At 40.2% G+C, this 14,056-nt stretch overlaps 1 protein-coding gene across 2 annotated transcripts in view; it reads left to right on the top strand.

Annotated features, from left to right (window-relative positions):
* SOBP (sine oculis binding protein homolog) overlaps window positions 1–14,056 on the top strand; it is a 188,371-nt gene that overhangs the window by 111,758 nt on the left and 62,557 nt on the right. The window lies entirely within an intron of this gene.

Below are 14,056 nucleotides of genomic sequence, written 5' to 3' on the forward strand. Positions count from 1 at the left end.
TTTATAAGCAGCCATTTGGAGAATGGCTAGTAAAATTGGAAATTTAGAAAAAAAAGTTGATATATGTAGCTTGGAAAAAAAAAAAAAAACAACAACCAACAACCCCACCCGTACCCCTCCTGCTACTGGCTAACTGTACACTATTTTAGGAGACAACATTGTACTATTTTGTTCTGCTAGGAAAGATAGCAGAGTTGACACGCAGTACTCCCTTTAGAATTCAAGTGTTCCTCCACTGTCTTGCCAAACTCAATCAGGCACTTTCTCTCTCTCCTGTGTAGAAGGAGTCAAAGCAGTGACAGGATTTGGGGATGTTTACAAGTCGTGAGAGAGAGGATATCAGCTGTGACAGAAACTCTGTTCCAAGGCAGGGTTAATTTGCTGTTCATTTTAGCATTTACAGCCAGACAAGATGAAAAGCAAGCAGGAATGCCTATTATATTTCTATTAAATGAATCTGTTGGGACCTAATGTTCTTGATTAGCTTTTGAAAATGCATGCTCCATGATGCATTTTCTGTTTACCTAAAGTAAACAGAGAATGAATTGTCATTTATTGAGATTCAAACACTGCTTTTGAAAATGAAGCTTTATGAAGGATCTAGCTAAGATGTCCCTAAATGTTCTTTTCTTTTGGATTGCATTAAAGCAAAAACATTTGCTCCACCTAAATGGAAACACTGAAAGAGAATGAGGATGCTCAATTGTTACATTTTGAGGTAGTCTAATTGCTGTTGAGTTTTGAATTTTTTGACTCAATATGGTCCGACTCTGCCAGATGTCTGCATTAGGAAATCCCACATGTAATGGTCTTTGGACTTAGCCCTGATACCAACTGTTTGTTAAAGACAAAGTGTCCAAAGAGCGGGAGAAGTGAGAAAAAATATAGTTCTTACCCATTTTAGCTGCAGTAGCTGTGTTGAACATAAGAAATTCCTTTTGCCCTCCACAATTTTGCAGTTACAATAGCGTTCCTCATTCTGCGTGGAGTACCTTGATTAACCAATCTGCAGGCAAATTTGCTGCTTACAAATGCAGTTTTTCTGAAATTTTAACTCATATTTTATCTTAGAGTTTCTAAACTCTAAGATAAAATATAACGTGAGTTAAAGCTTCTTCCTATCGTTAGCTATTTTGGGGAAACTCTTTTCATTCATTTCGGTTTTAATGTTTCAGTCCAAAACTCCAACAGAAGACCCTGGAGGCCATTTATGCTCTGTTTTGCTGTCAGAATGCTTTTAGGAGTAGCTTCCTTCTTTTTAGAAAAATTGTTAAAAGTAATATGTCATATATGATTTTTTTTTTTTTCCTATTTATTGGAAAAATGAACTTGCCTGAATGTGGCTGTGGTCAGTTTATACAGGAGGAAGTAAAACATTTGCTAACATCTTTTCCAGCTATGTTTAGAGAAAATGTATATTTAGTCATTGCTGTGCTTAAACACGATATTTATGTTGGCAGTAGTTTTGAGAGATTGGTACAATCTTTGTCCTTCTAGTCACTGTTCGAAATGCTTTATTTGGGTCCCCATACTTTCCTGTGATAAGAGAAAAATAAAGAGAAAAAACAAGTAAGCTTATTTCGCTAAGGAGAAATTTAATGTTTTTCAGCTGCATGAGAAATCCGGGTGTTTGGATGGTTATGAAGCCCTGAGAAGTTATGCTTCTGTATGAAAGAGACTTGTTCATTCTTAACAGAGGAATGGAAAGTCCTTGGAGTTTTCTTAGTGCAGCTTAGAACACATTTTCAGAGACTCTGTCAGGGTAGACTGTACACTCCACCGCAAAGTACTTTCTTAGCTTCAGGGCAGTTCTGCCATCTTCTTGCATGATTCACCGGCAACAGCGGCCATGAGTTTAGAAAGTGGGATAGCTCTGTGGCGGATGCCAGGTGGCTCTCAGGAGAAAACATTGTAGGGCACAGAATACTTTTTAGCTCCTGAAAGGTCAGGAGAACGTGGCTGGAACACTAATCCTCTGGGCCACAGACACAGATGGAAAGGGTGGCCAGGTAGACGGGCATTGCCTCCAGCTTTATTATTGAAAGTCAGGTGTCTCTGCCCTCCCTGTCTTCCTCCCCACCCCCCACTTCTGTTTTTTGGAAGAGAGAGGAATATTAAGTAACCTAAACAAAAACAAAGTAAAATCGATGCCTGGAACACACAAGCATGTGTAATCAGAAGGCACTGACAAAGAAAGCATTGGCCGATGTAAAAATCTGCTATGCAATGGTAGATTTCCTGTAGGGTATTGATTTTCCCATGTAAATTCCAAACTGTGATATGTGCCTTCACACTTAATGTACAACACAGATGACTAGATATTTAGCTTGGTGGCCAAGATGCTTTAGTTGGTAACTGTGCAGCAGTTTCCTTATGCTTTTTATTAATTTTGAAAATGCATGGCTGTCAAGATGAATGCCATTGGGTAGAACTTGAGTTATATTTCATATATCACAATCCAGTATGGCCCCATCCACCTCTTCATAGATAGGAGCATGCATGTGCACTTGTGCCCGTGCACGCACGAGTGCACATACACAGAGATACACACGTGGGTGTTTCGCTGGCATATCTAAGTTTATGACCAAAGAAAACAACTTTCAATAAGATAAAATGCAGAACATTTACATCACATAACACTTTAGCAACATGGCTTATAAGAGTCCAGAAGAGAGAACATTTGGAGCCAGCCATGTGTGACTAGACGTCGCCTCAAATTTCAACTCCATTTGTTGGTTCTTCTACCATTATCACTCCATTGTTTTGAGACTGGAAGGCCTTCTTATCTTCCTCTATTAAAATGGTAAGAGTTGGGTTAAGAGCTAGAGTGAAAAGAAGACCTTAAACATATTATGAGCTCACACTTTCCTATCAGCCAGTACTTTCTCAGTTCTGGAAGTAAAACCTTCCAGAAATATGGCATAAGCTGGGTTTTTGGAGGGAGAAGACCTATAGCTAGGAGACAAGGAATGTTGAGAGGGTTTGGGGAAGGTACTGAAGACAACTGAGTCTACTCCCCAAGTTTACTTAGGACCAGTTCGGAGGAACATCAGTGTATTCAGGAAGAGGGTCAAAATATAGTTTTAAAAGGCAGCAATTTAATTATGTTGTTTGGTGGAGAACAAAACCAGGCTTAGGAATTCTGATGGGAAATGAGAGAAAGGAAGGTTAAGGGAGAAAATCAGCCTGTCTTCCTCAGTTCCAGATTCCTGAGTCACCACCTAGACAAAGTCTGGATGCCTTTGACTTTTCCTTATGCTGTTAGGGACTTGGAGGCTGCAAAGGGAGGAAGCCTACAACTGGGAGGCTAAATAAAAATAGTATCAGGGAAGCATTCTTTCTGGTCACTTACAATGCCAGTGTAGGGAAAAGATGAAAACTGTTTTAGTTTTGTGGTCTTGTGAACAGAGATGGTGGGGAGGAGAGATGTTTAGGCAGTTCTTCTGTGGGCTGATTTTTCCATCTCATTTCCTTGTGGAGGTGGGCAGGTGGATTAAAAACATAGGAAATAGTCCTTAGGCAGTAGAACCACTCTGGATTTGTGTTCAAGGCATTGTACTCGACAATGCGGTGGGAACACAAAATAGAAAAAGACACAGTCCCTTCCCTGAAGGAGCTTACAAAACACTAACAGGAATATATACAGTGTTGTAGTCATCAAGAATGTGGGCTCTTGGGTCTTCCTGAAAGTCAAATTTTTGTACCAGCTAGACTTTAATTTATACCATATCACTCTGGTGCTATAGCTAAGGATCTTAAACCCATTGTCATTGAGTCAGTTCTGACTCGTGGAGATCCCTTGTGTTACAAAGTAGAACTGCTTCATAGGGTAAGGATCTTGTGGCAGTTGTTGCTAAAAGCCATAAGGTCGATTTTTGACTCATAGTAACTCCATGTGACAGAGTAGAACTGCCCCATAAGGTTTTCTCTGCTGTAATATTTAGAGAAGCAGATCTGTGAAGATCTCCTTTGAAACCACTGGGTGGGTTCAAACCACCAACCTTTCAGTTAGCAGTCAAGTGCTTAACCATTGCACCACCAGGGCTCCTAGCCACTCAAAAAAAACCAAACCAGTTGCCGTTGTCTCAGTTCTGATTCATGGCAACCCCATGTGTGTCAGAGTAGAACTGTGCTCCATAGGGTTTTCTTTTCTTTCTTTCATTCTTTCTTTTTTATTGTACTTTAGGTGAAAGTTGACAGCTCAAGTTAATCTCTCCTGCAAAATCTTATACCCACATTGTCATGTGACACTAGTTGAAATCCCTATAATGTGACAGCACACTCTCCCTTTCCGTCCTGGGTTTCCCGTGTCCATCTAACCAGTTCCTGTCCCTTCCTGCCTTCTCACCCTGCCTCCAGACAGGAGCCGCCCATTTGGTCTCATGTATCTGCTTGAACTAAGAAGCACTCTTAATGAGTATGATTTTATGTTTTATAGTCCAGTCTAATCTTTGTATGAAGAGTGGTCTTTGGGAATGGTTTTAGTTCTGGGTTAACAGAGCATCTGGGTCCATCGGGTTTTTAATGGCAGATTTTTTAGAGGTAGATCGCCAAGCCTTTCTTTTGAGGCACCTCTGGGTAGACTTGAACCTCTAACCCTTTCATTAGTGGTCAAGCACATTGACCATTTGCACCACCCACGGACTCCATCTTAGCCATGGAGGCTTAAAATTTATGATGACCTGGGATCATGTCACAACAAATGGGATCTCTGTTTTATCTCTTTGAGCCCTCTGAACCTTAGACCTTCATCTGTAAAGTATGGTTAAAAAAAAAAAGGTAATAACCTCAGAAGATATAGAGTAAAGATTGAAAGAGATAACGTTTAAAGTGACTGGTACATAGTAAGCACTCAGTATGTATTAGCTGCTAGTATTATGATTCCTGTTATTATCCTAATTGTTATCATTACATAGTGAGCTGTGGCTCGAGAGAGCCCAAGCTGAGTTCTGGAGTATAAAGGATAAGAGATTTCCATGGAGTAATCAGACTTAACAAAGGAGGATACCATTAGTCTAGGCCTTACATGAGTTGGATTTTTATAGTTGGAGCTGGGCTGTAAGGGGTGGGCACATTCCAAGTAGAGGGAAATAGCATGGGCACAGATACGGAGGTGGGAAAGCACAGGCATGTGCCAGGACCCTGGTTAGTGATCTAAATTGGTCAGCGTGTAGAGAACCTGAAGGATAAGGACTGAGCAGGCAGGCTGGGATCATTTGCAGGGGTCTCAATAACTGTCACCATTCTATCAAGTCTGTACTTCCGTAGTTCTACTTCTTAGCACTTCTGCAAATCAAAAAAAAGAAAAAAAATTTTATGGAAATTTTCCAACATATGCAGAAGTAAAGTAGAGAGAGTAATTTAATGAACCTCCAAGTACCGATCACCAGCTTCCAATCACCAGCTTCAACAGTTATCATCTAGGGTAAATTTTGTTTCATCTATCTGCTCTGCACTCCCCTTTTTTTTAATTGCTGAAGCATTGGGAAGCAAATATGGTATTTTGTTTTGTTTTGCTTTTTTGGAGGGGTTGGGGGGAGGTAAAGACTTCAACATCTTGATTCTCTGGCTAGGAAAAAAATCCATTGATGCTAGTTAAATTGGAAAAATGGAGCTTTGGGACTATGTATACAGAAAACAAACGACTCTCGGTTATGCGGTGCCCTATCCCCTTTTGCTCAGCACAACCTCATAAGGCATGGACAATCAGACCCAGTTTTAAAAGCCCTTAGAAAGACACACCACAGTGCAGTGATGACTTGACTCTTTTTTACTCTCTGTTCCTGATCTAAATGTACTTATTTTAAAATAAGATCAGGTCCCTTTGCAACTCAGCCTAGCTCACCAGTGGGTGTTGGCCTCATCACAGCAATGAGAGGAAATTCTGGATTGCTCTCATATACTAGCTCTTTCTAGGACTTTCCTCCTAGAACACAGAGACATAATAAGAATCCTCAAAAAGGTGATAGAAGCTGTTATATTTCATTTGAAACTTGATAACACTTGGTCTAACGGAAAGTCAGATTCATGCTCCAGCTCAACTTGATTCTACACACAGTTGCTTTGATGCTACAGCTGAGCAGCACAGGCACTGAGAATTAAAATTAATGGTGACACACCTGAACTCCCATCACATCAAATAAAACATCATCTGATGTGTGCATATATAGTATGCTGTGCACCAATTTCCTGAAATAGTAATTGTAAAAGAACTCAACGTAGAATGACCCAGAAAACCCCAAGGACTAGTTGCTATCCAGAGAGGATTGGCCTGTCCCACCATTTTTCCCACCCACTCTCTGGATCCCTTTAGCCTGGGGACATTTCTGGGCTCCCACAGTTTTTCTGAACTTGTTTTTAGAAAAAATAGAACTTTATAGAAAGAAAAGTTACAATCTTAGACTAATCAAAAACCCACTGTCATCGAGTCAATTCCGACTCATAGTGACCCTATTGGACAGCCAAGTGCTTAACCACTGTGCCACCAGGGCTCCATATCTTAGACTAAGGAAGGGAAGTTCCAATAGGGATGGCCCAATTATGTTCCATAGCAGGACTGTTTAGACCTTAACACAGGTGGAAGGAGTGGATTCCACTTAAGGTATATTGCACCTGAACGTTCCTTCATTTCCACCTGTGCCATTGTTCCACCTTGTTCTCCAACTGTGTCTGCTGCTTCTCTCTCTGACTCTTTGGCCACCTGACTCCCATTGCTGCCATGGTCTTGTGGTTCTCTTGTACAGAGATTCTCTGTCCTGCAGTGAACCGTCTCCTCTCAGCTCCCATCCATGAAAACTCTACTTTAACTCTGTCTTTTTAGTTTATTTGAGGGTGAAAGCTGAAGGAAGGCAAGAGTTTCCCAGCCTCTTCCCTGGTATGTGGGCTTTTTGGGGGGTAGGAGCTCTTGATTTTATCTGAGATCATTGGTTCCCAGTAGGTTCTCTTTTCCAAGCCATGGGGAATCTTTGCATTTCCAGTTTCAGGGCCACTACCCAAAGAGGTCAGAGGCATGATTTGGTTTTCATGTTGGCTTCTCACACAATACATTGCAGTGTCTCTTGGAGCCAGAGAGAGGTATCGAGGACCATGTGTTCTCTAAAGGAGTCATTGTGGTGTGGTAGAAGAGAGAATCCCAATCGCTGCTCCACGATATGCCAGCTGTGCAACTGGGCAAGTTTCTCATCTTCCCTGAGCCTCAGCATCTTTATCAATACAATGATGATAAATATAGCACCTACCATAAAGGGTTGTTTTGAGGAGTGAATGAGATCAGGTATATGAAATACTTAGCATAATGTTTAATAAGCAATAGTCTTGTTACTAATAAAATGGAGCTAGAAGGTAGCATTAGTGTAAGCAAAATCTTGAAGCAGATGCTGGGAGTACCTGCCTTTATTCTCCAACTAAAATCCATTCCCAGTGGTTTGAATTAAAACAAAAATGTAATGCTTTAATTTAGGACAAAGAACTTCAGAGGAACCCTTGAACATCCATTTGCCTATATATGCCTAGGGCACTGGAGATGCCTGTTGACTGAGTAGCAGATGTTGTTGATTTGTGATATACTGCAATGTCTGAATATTTTTTTTTAATAATTTTTATTGAGCTTTAAGTGAACGTTTACAAATCAAGTCAGTCTATCACATATAAGCTTATATACACCTTACTCCATACTCCCACTTAATCTCCCCCTAATGAGTCAGCCCGTGAATATTTTTTTCGAAGAAGAATTTAACATTTCCAAAAGGCATTATGGTGTTGTGGTAAAAAGCCTGAAATCTTGAGCCAGACTATTGTGGTTCAGATTCAGAGATCTCCACCCTTCCAGTCACTGGCTGTGTGACCTTGGGCAAGTCACTGATCCTCTCTATGTGTTTCCTTATCTTTAAGTAGGAGGACAATAACATCTATCTGGTAGGGTTGGTGTGAGGGCTAAGTGAGCAAATAACTCATAAGGTGCTTAGAATAATATTTGGTGAACACTTGGTGCTCAATAAATGTTATATTGTTATGATTATGATTATTATTTATTCCAAGGTTGCTTGCTTTCAAGCACATCGGAGAATAACAGCCCAATTTTCTAGCAGTAGATCATCTGAAAGTTTGAGTATCCAGATTTGTGCACAAAACGCACATTTCCTTGTAAACAATGAGTGTGAAAAGGTACACTATGTAGATAACTCTTGGGGCTATGCTTTTTTTTCTTTTTATGACCCTCAAGGAAGAATCTATGATCCAAAACCTCTTCATCTTGCCCTACCATTTAATAATAAAATTGCTAATCTTAGAAATCTGCGACTAAGAAAATAAGTGCAAAGTGAAAGAAACAATGCACTGTGCACATGAAAGTATCTGCAGTAGCCAAGCGATGCACCTCTGACAAGTCTGTTGAGGGAAGGGGATGGGAGAGCATACTTTGTGGGGTGCCTCCAACATGCCAGCACTGTGCTCTCTGTCTTTACAAACCCCTTATAGACCCTTTATTCTCACCACAACTTTGCTAAGTAGATATTGTTTCCATTTCACAGCTGGGAAATTCAAATTCAGAGATGTTACATAACTTGCCCAGGGCAGGGGTAGAGGGCAGTCCAGAAAGCAGTTGACAGAGCCAAGGTCTGACCCACATCTGTCTGATCACACTCCCAAGCTTTGCACTTGGGAACACATGCTGTTGCCTTTTCAGTGCCAGGTACCAGGTCTTGTACATCTTTCCCTCCAAAGAAGGGGCCCAATCTGTGGTTGTGTAATGAATGAATGAAGAAATTAATTCAGAATCACCCTTCCTAGCTTTTTTTTTATAGTAAAAATTCTTTTGTAGATTTCTGAAGCCAGAAAGAACATTTATGGAGAATGCTAAAAAGTACAATTTATTCAAAAAGGCATGTCAATGTTTGAGCATTCCCAATTATCATAAATTGTGGGGAAAGGATCCAAAGTATATGTGTGTGTGTGTGTGTATAAATTTGGTAGATTTGGGACAGCAACAGAACACCTCACTGAGGTGGATTGACACAGTGGCTGCAACAATGAGCTCAAGCATAACAACGATTTTAAGGATGGTGCAGGACCGGGCAGTGTTTTGTTCTCTTGTTCATAGAGTTGCTATGAGTCAGAACCGACTTGACAGCACCTAACAACAACAATAACAACAACAGAACAGAACAGCTGTAGACTATAAAAAATATATATTTCAATGTGATGTATTTCAATGTACTTTTTTTAATCTGATGACAATAGAGTCTGTATGATAAGAACTAAGTTTTCTGTTGAAGATATTGATACCTTTTTATGATCAGTAAGGCCATTTTAAGGTCCCTGGGTGGCACAAATGGTTTGCATTTGACTATTAACCTGAAGGTTGGCATTTCAAACACACCCAGGAACTGCATGGAAGAAACGCCTGGAAATCTCCTTCCATAAAGATTACAACCAAGAAAACCCAATGGAGTAGTTCCACTCTGGGGTTGCCACGAGTCAAGTCGATTTAATGGCAACAGGTTAAGGCCATTTTAAAAAGGCTTAGACTGTTTTGATTTGGTAGCGTTGTATGCCTCAGAGTGAACTGATCTATTTACTTTGAGACTTCTGGCCATGAAGTAGCATACCAGCCAGAGTCAGGTGTCAGTCACATTCTCCCCTCATTATTTTAATTGCTAGAACTGAACAATTACCTAAAATAGCAGAGAAAATTAGCCTTTAAGGGCTTCGAGGAAACTCTAGATCATATATCAAGTAAAACCAGGAAATCAGATAAGCTATCCATTATCAATATGCTAGTAACCAGCTAGAACTAATATTAATCATATTCAGTTACATGCTTGGTTTATGATTAGAAGAGCAAGCTAATGAAAGTCTCTTGGGAGAAAAGGGGGAAGGGCATAAAAAATACTTGGAGTTGAGAAGAATGATATACAGGAGCAATAGGGAGGGGAGGAATTGGAGATGGAGACATGGTGGTGGCGGGGGAGTGGAGAGAGGGAATTTTAAAAAGGGAAGAAGGAAGATAAAAAAAAAAAAAATCACTGCTGTCGAGTCAATTCCGACTCGTAGAGAGCCTGTAGGACAGAGTAGAACTGCCCCAGAGTTTCCAAGGAGCGCCTGATGGATTTGAACTGCTCATCTTTTGGTTAGCAGGTGTAGCCCTTGACCACTATGCCACCAGGGTTTCCAAGAAGGAAAAAAAAAAAAAAGGCAGCAAATGAGTAGGTCCAAGAGTCTTTAAAATAATGTATTTGCTCATTGCATTTTGGTTTGAAGTATCTTTCATAACAGTGTTTTTCATACACTTCTTGTGGCTACACTCCCTGTCTGAGGCACCAGGCTTTCCTGGAGGGCTCGCTACTGCGTGACTACAACCAACCAGGAGTTGGAGCCATTGCCAGAGGACAGCGCTCCATCCTCTTTTACAGCCTGATGAGGCTCCCCTGCCTGAGAGCTCAGTGAGGGCAGGAGCTGTGTCTGTCTTGATCATCGCTATACCGCTGAAGCCCATGCTTGGCACGCATTGTATTTCATCAATTCTAAGATACACTTTTCCCCTAATATTTTAACATCTCAGAAATGGGAGTTGCATGTTACAGTCAATGGCATGTCATTGCTTAATTGGAGGCAGGTTTTTTCTTTTTTTTTTTTTTGCCAAGGGTATTAAAGTGGCATTAAAATGGTGGCATCTTAACAATCAGTGGTGACATAGATTTTATGAACTATAGATACAGATGTTCAATAGTTATTTGTTGAATGAATGCATGTAATGACATAGCCCCTGGCTGTAGTGCAGGCAAAAATAAGATGCTTAAAATTGGTTGTGGACTGTGTGTCTGCCACTGACTGAGGTGGGGTGGAGGGTTGGCCTCTGGTTATCTCAGCTGAGCATTTTATCACCAGACATTTTTCTTTCAGTGGAGCCAATGATGGCTTTATTCATTCTTGCAAGTGAAAGGTTGAACCAGTTAAGACAGACACCAGATAAGCCAGGTTTAAAATAATAAACAGTACATCTGCCTTAATTATCCAGAAAATTGCTAAACGTTCTACTTTGGATTGTATATCCCATCAATATTTCTCTTGAAAATTCATGATGATATGTTGGTAGAGGAACAGTGATCTCTGTGTGTGTGTGTTTCTCACTCTCAATAGAATAAGCTATAGATTTCATGAGGATAAAGGATATTTTTATACATTGGGGGCCCTTATCCATCATCAGCCTCCTAACCACTATCATCTCTTACAGAGGTGCCCAACCTACAGCAGAGACAAGGTACAGATAGGTGCATTTCCCACACTTGAGAATGCTATCATCCACCTTCAGGATATCAATCTGTACACATAAAGGTACATACCCCAAACTTCACTCTGTGAAGCTCTCAGTAGTTTTTTGGTGCTCCAATCTCAGTATAGTTTGGTTTCCTTTGAAGGGAAAACTTGAATCTGATTCTAATCTTGTAGCACATGCTTCGGAATCTGTTAAACACTTTTTCGTGTGAACAGAGTGGGAGAAAAATCACATGAACTTTGTTAAATAGCAAAACCTGAGATGGGAAAGAAGGTGGTATTTAAATGTTGAGCATGCATTAGTCTAGGTTGTCACATGCGAAGTGTCCAGATTCCTAAGATATGTAAAATTTTGGGAGCCTCCCTTATGGAACCATTTCAATCAGGTAATTTTAAATTTCTAAATTTTCAGATAAATGTGTGAGGACTCTATCCCAGGGAACCAAGCCATTTTGGGTTATTTGTATATTTACCAGATAGCTTAATTTTGAAAATATGCAACATCATTGTTTTATACACACTGCATATATATAATATATGCAGCAATTATATTTCCTATGTGGAAGTGTGGGTATGTATGTAAAGGAAACTGAAAACAAACTAGAGCATTACTAAAGTGTTTATGAGTCTGTAGCACTTCACACACCTCAAACATTTATGTAGTATTTTTTCCATCTTAATTTGATGTTTAATATGAATACATAAAAATAAATAACATGGAAAAATAAAGTTGTAATGAAATTTTTATTTCCCCTTAGCTTTCATGCATTTTGATTTTTAAACAATGTCTGGCTGTCATCAAATCAGCCAAGTTGAAAATTGAGCTGCATCAATGGAAACAGCAGATCTTGATAAGTCAAACCAAAAAGACCTTTTCTCAAGAGAGATATTCTCCCTGGTTTATTTGATCTTAAGTCTCTAATTTATTCTTTTGTATATGCTGCATGAAGACAATGTCTATAATGCAAAGCAGTGTCTATAAAGATGTGAGATCTTTTAAAAAATCTGGATATGTAGTATCATGGACACATCTCAAAAAATGGAATTAAAGTGAGAATAGGTGGTTATGGAGTGTGTATGTGACTCAGATTTTGAAGATATTTGTCTTTCAATTAAGATGAATTTATTGAGTGCCTACTGTCGGTTAAGAACTTGGCTGCTAAACAAAAAGTCAGCAGTTTGTATCTACCAGCTGCTCCTTGGAAACTCTATGGGACAGTTCTACTTTGTCCTATAGTGTCTCTGTGAGTCAGAATTCACTCAGTGGCAACGGCCTTTTTGGTTTACTGTCTCCGCAGGGCCGTGCTTAAAAGTCATGTATTGCAGCACAAACCCAGTATAAATGTGGGTCCTTCTCATACGGAATTGACAAACTAGGCTTAGATGAAAAGGTATATAATGAAGTGCCGCTTTGAGTTTCTGGTAATTAGAGGCTAGAAATACATATTATCATATGTATGTGTTCAGTGAGGAAGTAAAGGGTCATTTAATTGGGAAGAAACAATGGGCTAGCATCATCAGGAATAGGTCCTCAATGGAGATGAAACTTGGGCTGGTCCTTGGAGAGTAGGTGGGGAATGGAAGGGCATCCCAGAGAAAGAGGAGACTTTGTGGAATAATGGTGAGGGAGGTGAGCAGCGTGTACACAGGGACCAGTTGGGAGCCTTCCTGGACTGGCATCATTTTGTGAGTGATCAGAATAGTTAACTCAGCAGGTTGTGATCAGAAAATAAAGACAGTGAGAGTCAAGCTTCTGATTTTCCATTTGGTATTTTATGCTGTAGGGATTAGTATTAGGTACTTGAGCCAGGAAGTACTGTAATGAAAGCAGTGCTTTCACAAGTTGGAGGAGGGGGAGCAGGGAGACTTCTAGATGGTGGATGGAGCAGTCCAGGCCCACTGTGATCAGGACAAAGGCTTCTTGCAGCTGGAAAGGCAAGAAAGAGACTCTGCAAATTACTGTCCAAAAATATTGGTCATCAAGTTCTTATGACCAAGTTAATACAAATAACTGACGACAATTTCATCTCAAGCCACATTTTCTTATAAATTTAGATTTTGGATAATAGTCTTAATTGAGTAAGTAACTAGTCAGTCATGTGTAATGGGGAAAACAGGATCAAAGTAAAGCAAGAAACTAAAGTTTAAAAATATTTATGGTCCAGAGTGATGCAGGATTCTGTATGATTTCAACTGTAAAAATAGAAAGTAATAAAAAAAATTTTTAAAGCCCCTAAATTTGGATTATTTAAGGGATGATAGAATCTCCATTAGCAGGAATGCAATAACCCCTTCCCTCAGAAAACAGCAGAGGTAATGTACAGGGGAACCCCTGGGTGGTAGTGCAAATGATTAACACACTGGGCTGCTAACCCACCCTGAGGTGATCTACTTCACCAAAGCCAGCCATTGAAAGCCCCATGGAGCACAGTGCTAGTCTGTCACACATGGGGTCACAATGAATCTGAATCAACTCACCCCATGGTAACTGGTAGTATATGGGGAGAAGCTTGTGCCCTGGAGTCAAACTGACTCAGGCCAGTTCCTAGCTATGTGGGTTACTCACTTTGTAGCTTGAGGAAGATCTGTTTCCCTATCTGTGAAACAGGAATAATAGCCTTATGCACCATACAGAACCAAAGCCATTGCCATTGAGTTGATTCCGACTTATAGTGACCTATCAGACAGAGTAGGACTGCCCCATAGGGTTTCCAAGGAGCAGCTAGTTGATTCGAACTGCCAACCTTTTGGTGAGCCCCTGAACACTTAACCACAGCGTTGCTGT

This window comes from Elephas maximus, chromosome 1 (assembly GCF_024166365.1).
Source record: "Elephas maximus indicus isolate mEleMax1 chromosome 1, mEleMax1 primary haplotype, whole genome shotgun sequence".
In the NCBI taxonomy this organism is placed as follows: domain Eukaryota; kingdom Metazoa; phylum Chordata; class Mammalia; order Proboscidea; family Elephantidae; genus Elephas; species Elephas maximus.